General features: G+C 37.8%; 1 pseudogene; it reads right to left on the bottom strand.

Moving 5' to 3' along the window:
• Window positions 1-8,198: 8,198 nt before the first annotated feature.
• LOC111737189 lies at window positions 8,199-8,317 on the bottom strand (annotated as a pseudogene).
• Between the last annotated feature and the right edge of the window lie 878 nt (window positions 8,318-9,195).

The following is a 9,195-nucleotide window of genomic DNA, read 5'->3' as shown; positions in this document are numbered from 1 at the left end:
TTCCTCTCCGCTTATGCATCCCTGGCATCTCTTCACATGTCCAAATGTCCTCCATAAAAACACCAGTCAGGCTGGATTAAGACCCACCCTAATGGCCTCATTTTAACTTACTCACCTCTTTAGAAGACTTGTCTTCAAATATAGTCACATTCTGAGGTCTGAGGTACTGAGGATTAGAGCTTCAACATACAAATTTGGGAGTTTAATGGAGATTGGAAGTATACAATTTAGCTGATAACATTGCAATATTTTTTTAAATCTTATTTTGTTAAACCCAAGCACATTTGACTACAGTGCCCTTAACTCACGTGCTTAATTAACGTATCAGAAAATAAATGTTCCTTACTCTGAATACATTTTAATACTCATCTAGATTTTTATAGCAATATCAATAATACTATTTACATAACATATAAAGGATAATACAATATAGAATTTATATAATCTATAGTTTATCATATATGTTTAGTATTTATATAGCAATATCAACGAGAGTATTCTTAATTATAAAACTTTATTACAGAGTGATCGACAAAACAGTTTATCCTATGATTTCATTTGATTCCTACCTTGTATGAGTATACAGGGCAGATACTATTACCCCTACTTAAAAAAACAGAAGATCGAATAAAGCCCAAAATGATAAAGACCAAGTTCAGAAAGGTAGTAAAAAGCATCTCACGCTATTAATTTCTTTAGTTTGTAAAACAGTTTTTAAATACTACATAATATCCACCCTACCTTAACAATGTACTATGCCTCTCACTTCTGATCAAGACCTGTTTTAACAAGAATGGTACCATGTTAGTTAAGGGTGCAGGCTGTGGAGGCAGTTACCCTGGTTTCCAGTCTACCGTCACACTCACTGGCCATGTCATCTTGGAACCAAGTGATTTAACGCCTCTCTTAGATATGATATTAATAATAGTACTTATATCTAAGGGAGTTATCAAGAGGATTAAATGAGTTAATTAATGAAAATACTTCGAACGTAACCAAACACATACTAAATGCTCAATAAATTTTATTTATTACTATAGAAATATGTTAGTGGTGTTAATAGCAAAACAACATAACATGGGTATGAAATAATCAATTCAACCATTTCTCTACTGAATCCAGTTTTTGCCATCTGTTTTTCTTCTGAAAAATAAACAAAAAATGAACAACACTTGGAGCTTAAAAGAATCCCAAGTGCCATGTTGGCACAGATGCCTGGAAAGAACTCCCAACTACCTCCTGGCTCTGAACAGGCTCCAGCAGTGAGTGTGGTGGCCTGATGCTCCTTCCGAGGTTAGCAGACTTGGTGTGGAAGTCTCCTAAGAACAGGCCATCTCGTGGGACTTTGAGTATTTCCTGCCCGTGATCAGCAACATCTTTTCTTGCAGTATTTTGGCAGGTCTGTCCTTGTTCCCGGCCAGAATCAGGAAGTTCAGAAGCACATGAAAACAAACAATACATTAAAACACTTCTCTCAAATGATTCAAAGTTCAAAAAACACAAGAAATTCTTCAGTGACATTGGGATTTGGTTGGCATTTTATCTTATTAATTATATTTAGTCTCATTGATGTGCCCATACCTTTCTTCCCAACAAGCATTTTTCTTGGCAGTAATTTCCATTAGACATGTTTTCTTGAATTATACTTAGATATAGGAAGTAAATTAGAAAGGGTATCACTATATTTTGCAAAAATTTACAAGCATTTTCATGACCTAAACTGTTTTATCCTCTGTGCAATTTTCAAATTATATTTTATTATTAATATTATTCTTATAGATTACTTCAATTTTAAGATCAGCATGATTTTTTCTTAAAAAGCCCTTCTCTTCATTTCGATGATCATAGTTGGATCAGTTGCAAGCCAACACTGCAAAATGCTACTTTTCAAAATTTTACCAAATCACATAAAGCCTATCTAAATATCAGCTTCTTAATAAAACTTTCCCAACTTCCCAAATCTGTGTGATTTCTCAACTCTGCTTCTATTCCTCACTAGAATTGCTCAACTAAATACAGAGCACTTTTTTCAATTATCATTTCTCATACCTTTTCAACAAGCTCTAACTGAGAACTATCCCCTTCCTCTTGAATTACTCCCTTCCGTGACGTAAGGAGCTTGTACATTTCTTCCTACCTCTGTGGCTCCCCCTTCTCCTTTATAGACTCCTCCTCCAGCAAAACTTTAAGTGTTACAGTTGCTCAGGGTTAGATACTAGGCCCCATACACTTTTCACTTCATTTCCTAGGCAACTTCATATATGCCCATAGTTTTATTTGATTTATAAATTTCTATCTCCATCTCAGACATTTCCTCTGGGTCCCAGATCCATAAACCCACTGCCTACCTGACATGTTTGCTTTGAAATCTCAGTTAACAATTAAACTCAGCGTGGCCAAGATTGAGTGTATGAACTTTTCCTCTCAAATCTGGTTCTTCTAGATTTTCCTTTTCTGTGATTAGCACAATCAGTCATCCAGTTATGCAAGCCAGAAATCTAGGTTATTATCCTTGATACTTTCCTTTCCCTCGGCCCTCATATGCAATTCCTTACCATGTGTCAATTCTACCTATTAAATATCTCTAAAATCCACTCATCTCTTTACTAGCACCACCGCCCTTTCCAAGTACCATCTTTTCTCACTTGGACTATTCGAGTGATCCCCTTACTAGTCATTTTTGCCTTGCTCCAATCCATTCTCCATACTGCACCTGAAGTTGTTTTTCGATATGCAAATCTGAAAACATCATCTTTTTAAAATCATCCAATGGTTTCCTAATTCTGTTAGAATAAAGTCAAACTCCACAGCCTGTGCTACAAAACCCTAACACTTCTCCAGCCTCATTTTACCCCATGCCCCACCTGACTGACTTTGTTCTCTTTGCTATGGTACACTTGGCTTTGTTGTGGTACCTTATATATGCCATCCTCTGGCCATAGGACCTTTGGCCATGCATTCCTGCTGCCTGGGTTGCTGCACTCAGGGTGATACATAATGTATAATCCAATGAAAATACCTTTGAGTGTGAAAGAGACGCTATCACTAATTACACTGGGCAAGACAACAGGCATAAATCAAGACTTTCCAGGGGAAATTGAGATATATGTTCACCTTAAATTAACTCCCGTTCATTTATCAGATCTCAGATCAAATGTCCCCTCCTCAGGGAAGTTCGTAACAACTTCCCTGGCAAGGGGAAGTCCGTTATAAATTTCTTAACACAATATACTTCTCTTTGTTTCCACTATCCAAAGTTGCAACTTTATGTTTATGCATATAATTGTTCTGTATGGTCCCTTCCAGCAGACTGTAAACTCCATGAGGCCAAGACTTTTCCCAAGGTTTCTCACCATTGTGTCTCCTGCTAAAAATATCATATATCATAAATATCTTTTACATTAAATATCAGATATGAAATGGACGTAAAATAATTCCTCTTTGAGATTTCCTTGTTTTTGGCGCAACCAATGATCCAGTTAGGCAAGACAGAAATCTAAGAATTATCCCTGATTCCTTTCTCTTCCTCAGCCCCAATATTTCATTCCTCCCAATGTCCATTTTCTTTGTATTCTCCTCTCTCTTCTTCTTCCTCCTCTCTCTTTTTTCTCTTTGCCTTCTTCCTCTCTTTTTCTCCTCCTTCACTTCTCCTACTATATATATTATTTTCCAGAAGGCTAGTGCAGTCGTCAGATACAAATAACATCTCTTCCTAATAAAAAATTGTTTCTAAAATGTAATGAGCCTTGTTAAATTAAATCATTTACCTATATCCACAGAAATTTGCTTATTGGAGACCTTATATGAGAATCTAAATCTCACCTTTAACCATCATTTTAAAATGTGAAAGCCTTTTAAATGTAAAATTATGTTAAATTTTAAAATTGAACATTAAATGATTCCCTTTAAATCCTACTAAGTGAAACATTTTATAAGATTGCAAGGAAGTCATTTGAGACCCAGAAATCTCCAAGTTGCTTATCCATATAAAATCATAAAGCCTCACAATGCTTTTGAGAGAGGGATCCAAACCCAAATATCTCAGTATCATTAAAAGTTAGATTCTTTCCAGCTTACACCATATTTGCTCAGTTCTATGACTCTCTTTTAGATTATTAACTATCTGAGTGCCAAAATGACATCTTATGAATCTTTTATTTCCCTTTTCCCCATCTACTTTCCAACACTTTTTATAATGTTTGGCATGAGCATTGTTGAAATGAAATGAATTAATCTAGGGTCACCTTTGAGCCTGGACTAGAATTAGCCCCTTTGCTGACCCACTTACTCAAAAGTTCTATTGACCAGCAAGATACCCAGATCCCTAGTGGAGTCCAGACTGCCTGTGATCTAACCTACACCATCGGAGACTCTCATTCCCAAGTCATTCCCTGGGCTTCTAATGCTGTCAGGAAAAAGCCCCAGGATAAATAGTTTTGGTACTTGCTTTTATTTAACTCAGGTCTTCCCAGCAGAGAGAGGAGAAACACAACCTGGGAAGATCGAGAAAATAATGAATAACATTGTAGGTGATTGTACCCTGTCACTATTGAGGAGAATAGAGACGCTGGCCCTGTGTTCCCCAGTGGTTTGGAGAGCAAGAACAACCGAGGCCACCTGGCTTCTGGTCCCAATTCAGTCACTTAAAACTTCTGTGTGTTCCTCAGTGCAATGGGGATGACCCGTACACCTACCTCGGGTGGATTTGTTATGAGGACAAAACAGCTTATACATATACAGTTCCTGATTTAGAAATTCTCCTAAATAATACCAATTGTCATAAGGGAGGGAGGTTGGTGAGAGGCAGGAACCTCAGAAGAACAGTAACAAAATATAAATAATAACTACTGTTTTTTGAGTGCCTACAATGTGCCTGTCATTGTGTGTATGTGTGTGTGTGTGTGTGTGTGTGTGTGTGTGTGTGTGTGTTTGCACCATGCATTTGTTAAAAAACAAACAAACAAACAAAAAACTTTGCTTTGGTGAGATTTGAGTGATAAAAAGCCTCGTCCCAAAGATAAGTGAATAATGTCAAGCTCACACTGGTATTTTTATTACTTAAAGCAGAGCCAGATCACATATTGCCTAAAATGACTCCCCAGATTATTCCCCTTCTTCTCGATCTTCGTAAGAAGACATGTTCTTTTAAGTTCTTTTACAGCTTCACAGAACTCTCATTAGGCATTCTGCTGCTTCTTGTTCAATCTTTTTATTATTATTATTATTAGATTCCTGTCTTCCTGGTGAATAAAACTTTTTTCTCTCATTTTCCCTCTGAAAAACCATCAAGCTGAAAAATGTCTAGTCTGAGTTAAAACCTTCCTTACCTGCTTTAAAAAATAAAGACACTGCTAGCTAATATTCACTTTTATAGCATTCAAGTCCCAAAATGCACATTTGTCACAAGTAGTTAATAATTCTAAGCTAAAGATGCAACATAGTACAGTATTGTTTCGAGACTCTAACTTGGTGAAATTCCTCTTCCATGATTTTGATAAAAAGATCAAGGTTTTTGAAATGAGAATAAAGGACTTCCTTTCACAAGCAAGGAAAACTTTTTTGTCCCTTTTGCCAAAAGTGTGGTTTCTGGACAACTAATTCCTGGTTTCTCTCTTTCCTACACGCAAAGCTATCTTCGTGACAGCCCAGGAATACACAATTAGCACAACAGATCAATGGATAGGAAGCCTCCCACTCAGCCAGGTCAACACGAAGCCCTTAGTGACCAGACAGGCCCAGACTCACTCAAGAAAATAAAGCAGAAGCTTGAACCTCCAGATGAGAAATTGGAGTCTAATCAGCCATCTTGGGTCTCATGCGAGCTCATAGCACTCGGAACAATCATCTCTGCCTGTTACTGAACTGGCTGCCTGTCCTATTCCATAAATCTGTGGAGTGATTGAATTGCACAAACTTCCTCCACTTTGGCTCGATAAACATCTTAAGAGAAATATTTCACTTTGCTAATTGAAAGTCGTCTTCTGAAATATTCAAAGCTGCCAGCTGAGGCAGTGCAGCATGAGATGTGAGCATCTGGGTTCTCTCTGCCTTTATTTTGCAAGTTTGCAGCAGCAACATGAATTAGTAACATCTAAGAAAGTTCAAAGGAATACCTTTTGTGAAAGCTTCTCCCTCACTATATTTGGCCTGCTCCAGAAATGCACCTTTCTCACACTATCACCATGTCATCTTCCTCCTTCATGGTGACACCCCTGCCATGAATCTCTCTACCATGGTCCCTGCAGCCATTACCATTATCTTCCTCATTCATCTCAGACGCAATACCGGCATAGAAGCTACTGCTCTGTCCCTTTCCTACTCCCTTTCCCCACCCTGAAGTGACCTTGACACCGCAATTGAGGCCAGAGTCTGGTTCTTGTCATGTGGCCCGTGTTTCAGCCACTGTAAGTTGTCATCACCATCAGAGTCTCCACTCTCTTTGCCAGTTACATAAGAGGCCACATAATGTCTGCTCCCTAGCACAAGCTTTTATTAAACAGAGACAGCCTGAGAGGCCAAGTGGGCAAGAGGTCCATCCCCGAACCACGTCCCTTGGGAGGATGAGTGGCTGTCTCCAGGTCTTGGCTCCTGGAGCCGTTCAACTCAGCTCTCTGCCTGTTTTTGCAGCTTTAAATACCCAAGGACGACATGTTATGTTTTCAGCCTGAAGGGGCAAAAGAGAAGCAGCCCTTTTAAAGTAAGAATTCCCCTGCTGTTTGTTTCATTTTGGAACACAATAAGAAAAGACTGAGGACAGGACTGAGCTGTCAACGCTTCCTACTCTGCTTCCACAGCACCTTTCCTTTGCCAGAAAGAAAGTTGCTTAAGTTAAACAGGGGCCTAATGAATAGTCAAAATAATTGTTTAGCTTGGATATAAGGCCTTAGGTAAATAGATGATTGCCTGAGACCACAGGCCAGTAAAAGCAGTTCAGCAGGACGCCACTTGTTCTGTTCTTGGGACATCAGCCAGTGGCCTCTGCTCCTCCAGGGACTGTTGTTACTGAATTATTTCTCTCTTCCCACAAGCATATTGAAGCAATTTAGTATCAGAAGGGTCTCATGGAAGCAGGGAGAAGGAGTGAGATCCTTCTATATTAGAAATGTATAAAACATTAATCTTACCACATGAGAGCTTTAATCAAATAGAATGCTCAAGATACGGAATATTTGGTTTGTTTGTATTTAACTTTTCATGTTGAAACATTTCTACAATGCATTGTTAGCCCACTTAGAATTGCCCTGCCTCCTGTTTTACCAGTCTTTTTAACATGATTTAATCCTTTTCTAAAAGAACGCTTTACTGCATCTAAAGGCCATTATTAGGTTTATGAGTGATCTACTTAAAACTGTAACCGTGTAGTTAAAGACAGTATAAGCGCTGAAAGGGAACTTTTGGGTATGGGTTCTGTAGTTGTTGTTGTTGATTTGTTTTGTTTTGTTTGTTTGTTTAAGTATCTTTGGTATCAACTTGCTTCATTGTTGTCTTGTTTTCCCAAAAGTGGGGTTGCGTCATGAAAAGGCGACTTAAGAGCTTGAGTAAATTAGTTGCCAGGTAATTTCAGTTCTGCAGAATAATATTTTTAATAATTGCTTCCCATTTTTTATTTCAAAATAATATACACCTTATTGATCCAGAACAATATCTAGTCATCTTACTCCTCGGCACATTTCCACTGTACTGTTATTTGAATAAACAATATCTCTCAGATTGAATCTCAAATTCATCGAAAGAGTAGATTTCCCTGGTATTCAGTTTCCAGGAATCATGGTGAATATATATTTGGTTTATTGGCAAATAGCAATCAAAGCATACATTTAAGTAATAAAAAGTTAATGCTTAACTGGTTATATAATTTTTTTACCCTGAAAATAGGAGAATGGGTAAAAACATGAAGTTAGGAGACAATTCTGAATTTGAGCTCGAGCTCCACACTTACTAGCTCGATGAGCTCAGACAAATTATCAAGTTTGCATTGGCTTCAGTTTCCTTATTTGTAAAATAGTCTAATAATAATACCTATTTCATTTTGGATTGTTGATATGAGAAAACACACATAAAATGCCAACCACAGTGTAACTATTCAATAAATGTTAACTATAGTTTTATTTTCATGTACTTTAATTTCCTCACAACAACCCTATGGTTGACCTCACAGATTGCAAGAACCTTGTCAGTTTACAATTCCTTATTTTTTACACCTACAGCACCTGGTCTTCCTAGGTGCTCTCCCATCCAAGTACTAACCAGGCTCAACCCTGCTTAGCTTCCAAAAGTAGACGGGATCGGGCTTGTTCAGGGTGGCATGGCCCTAGACTCCTCTCTGTTTCTCTAAATCCCAAGTCTTCCATGAGGATGGGCCTCCTCTGCCTCGGGCTCTCAGATGGACAAATGGAATAAATTCAGGCAGAAACTTTAAAACCCACATTGATATTATACAGAAGATTTCTAGGAAAATAGTATGCTCAGGACTACCAAGTCAGGAGAAACTCTCGGGTAATACTGAGAAAAAACTACTAATGAAGAAATTATTTCCAATTGATGAGCCTGAAACCCCTAGGAAAAGCCCAAAGGGAGACAGCACAAGAGGTCAACAAATCTGCAAGCCCGGCGGGTTTTGTAAACCAAGTTAACATGGTCTCATCTATGCATGGTTTTTCAAGTCTATGTCTATCTTACTGTCTTTCATAAAATATGAATTCACGTAAAGGTGGTACTGAATTTGTTATGTCATTTTAACATACTGTACTTTCTTATTGGCTGTCGGTAGCACAGCTTCTATCATGTGCGATCTATGATTTTTGTTTTTATTTTAAAAACCATGTGTGCATACTGCATAAGGTTAGAAACCAATAGTATTGAGAGAGCTCTGCCTGTGAAGTTTAACAACCTAGATTTAAGGACTAGCTCTGCTCATTATAAGCTTAAAACACCATAAACTCAGGAAGTCAATTAAAGTCAATAGACATCTAGTGAGTGCCTTTAAGGTACCTGAGCCCTTTAAGGGGTGTGAACAGTAGCCCTTCACTTTCTTTTCTGAGCTGCTATTTCTCACCTATAAAGTAAGGAGAATAATAGTGACTCTCCTTACAAGGCTATTATGAGAATCTAATGAGATAAACAAGAAAATAAGTATACTGCGATGTTCGTGAATGTGTTTCGTAAACTTTTTAGAGATTTATAAACAGAGCATTC

The sequence above is a fragment of the Pteropus vampyrus genome, unplaced genomic scaffold (genome assembly GCF_000151845.1).
Source record: "Pteropus vampyrus isolate Shadow unplaced genomic scaffold, Pvam_2.0 Scaffold24, whole genome shotgun sequence".
Classification (NCBI taxonomy): domain Eukaryota; kingdom Metazoa; phylum Chordata; class Mammalia; order Chiroptera; family Pteropodidae; genus Pteropus; species Pteropus vampyrus.
Note: the sequence above shows the minus strand (reverse complement) of the source record. Positions and strands in the feature narration are given on the sequence as shown.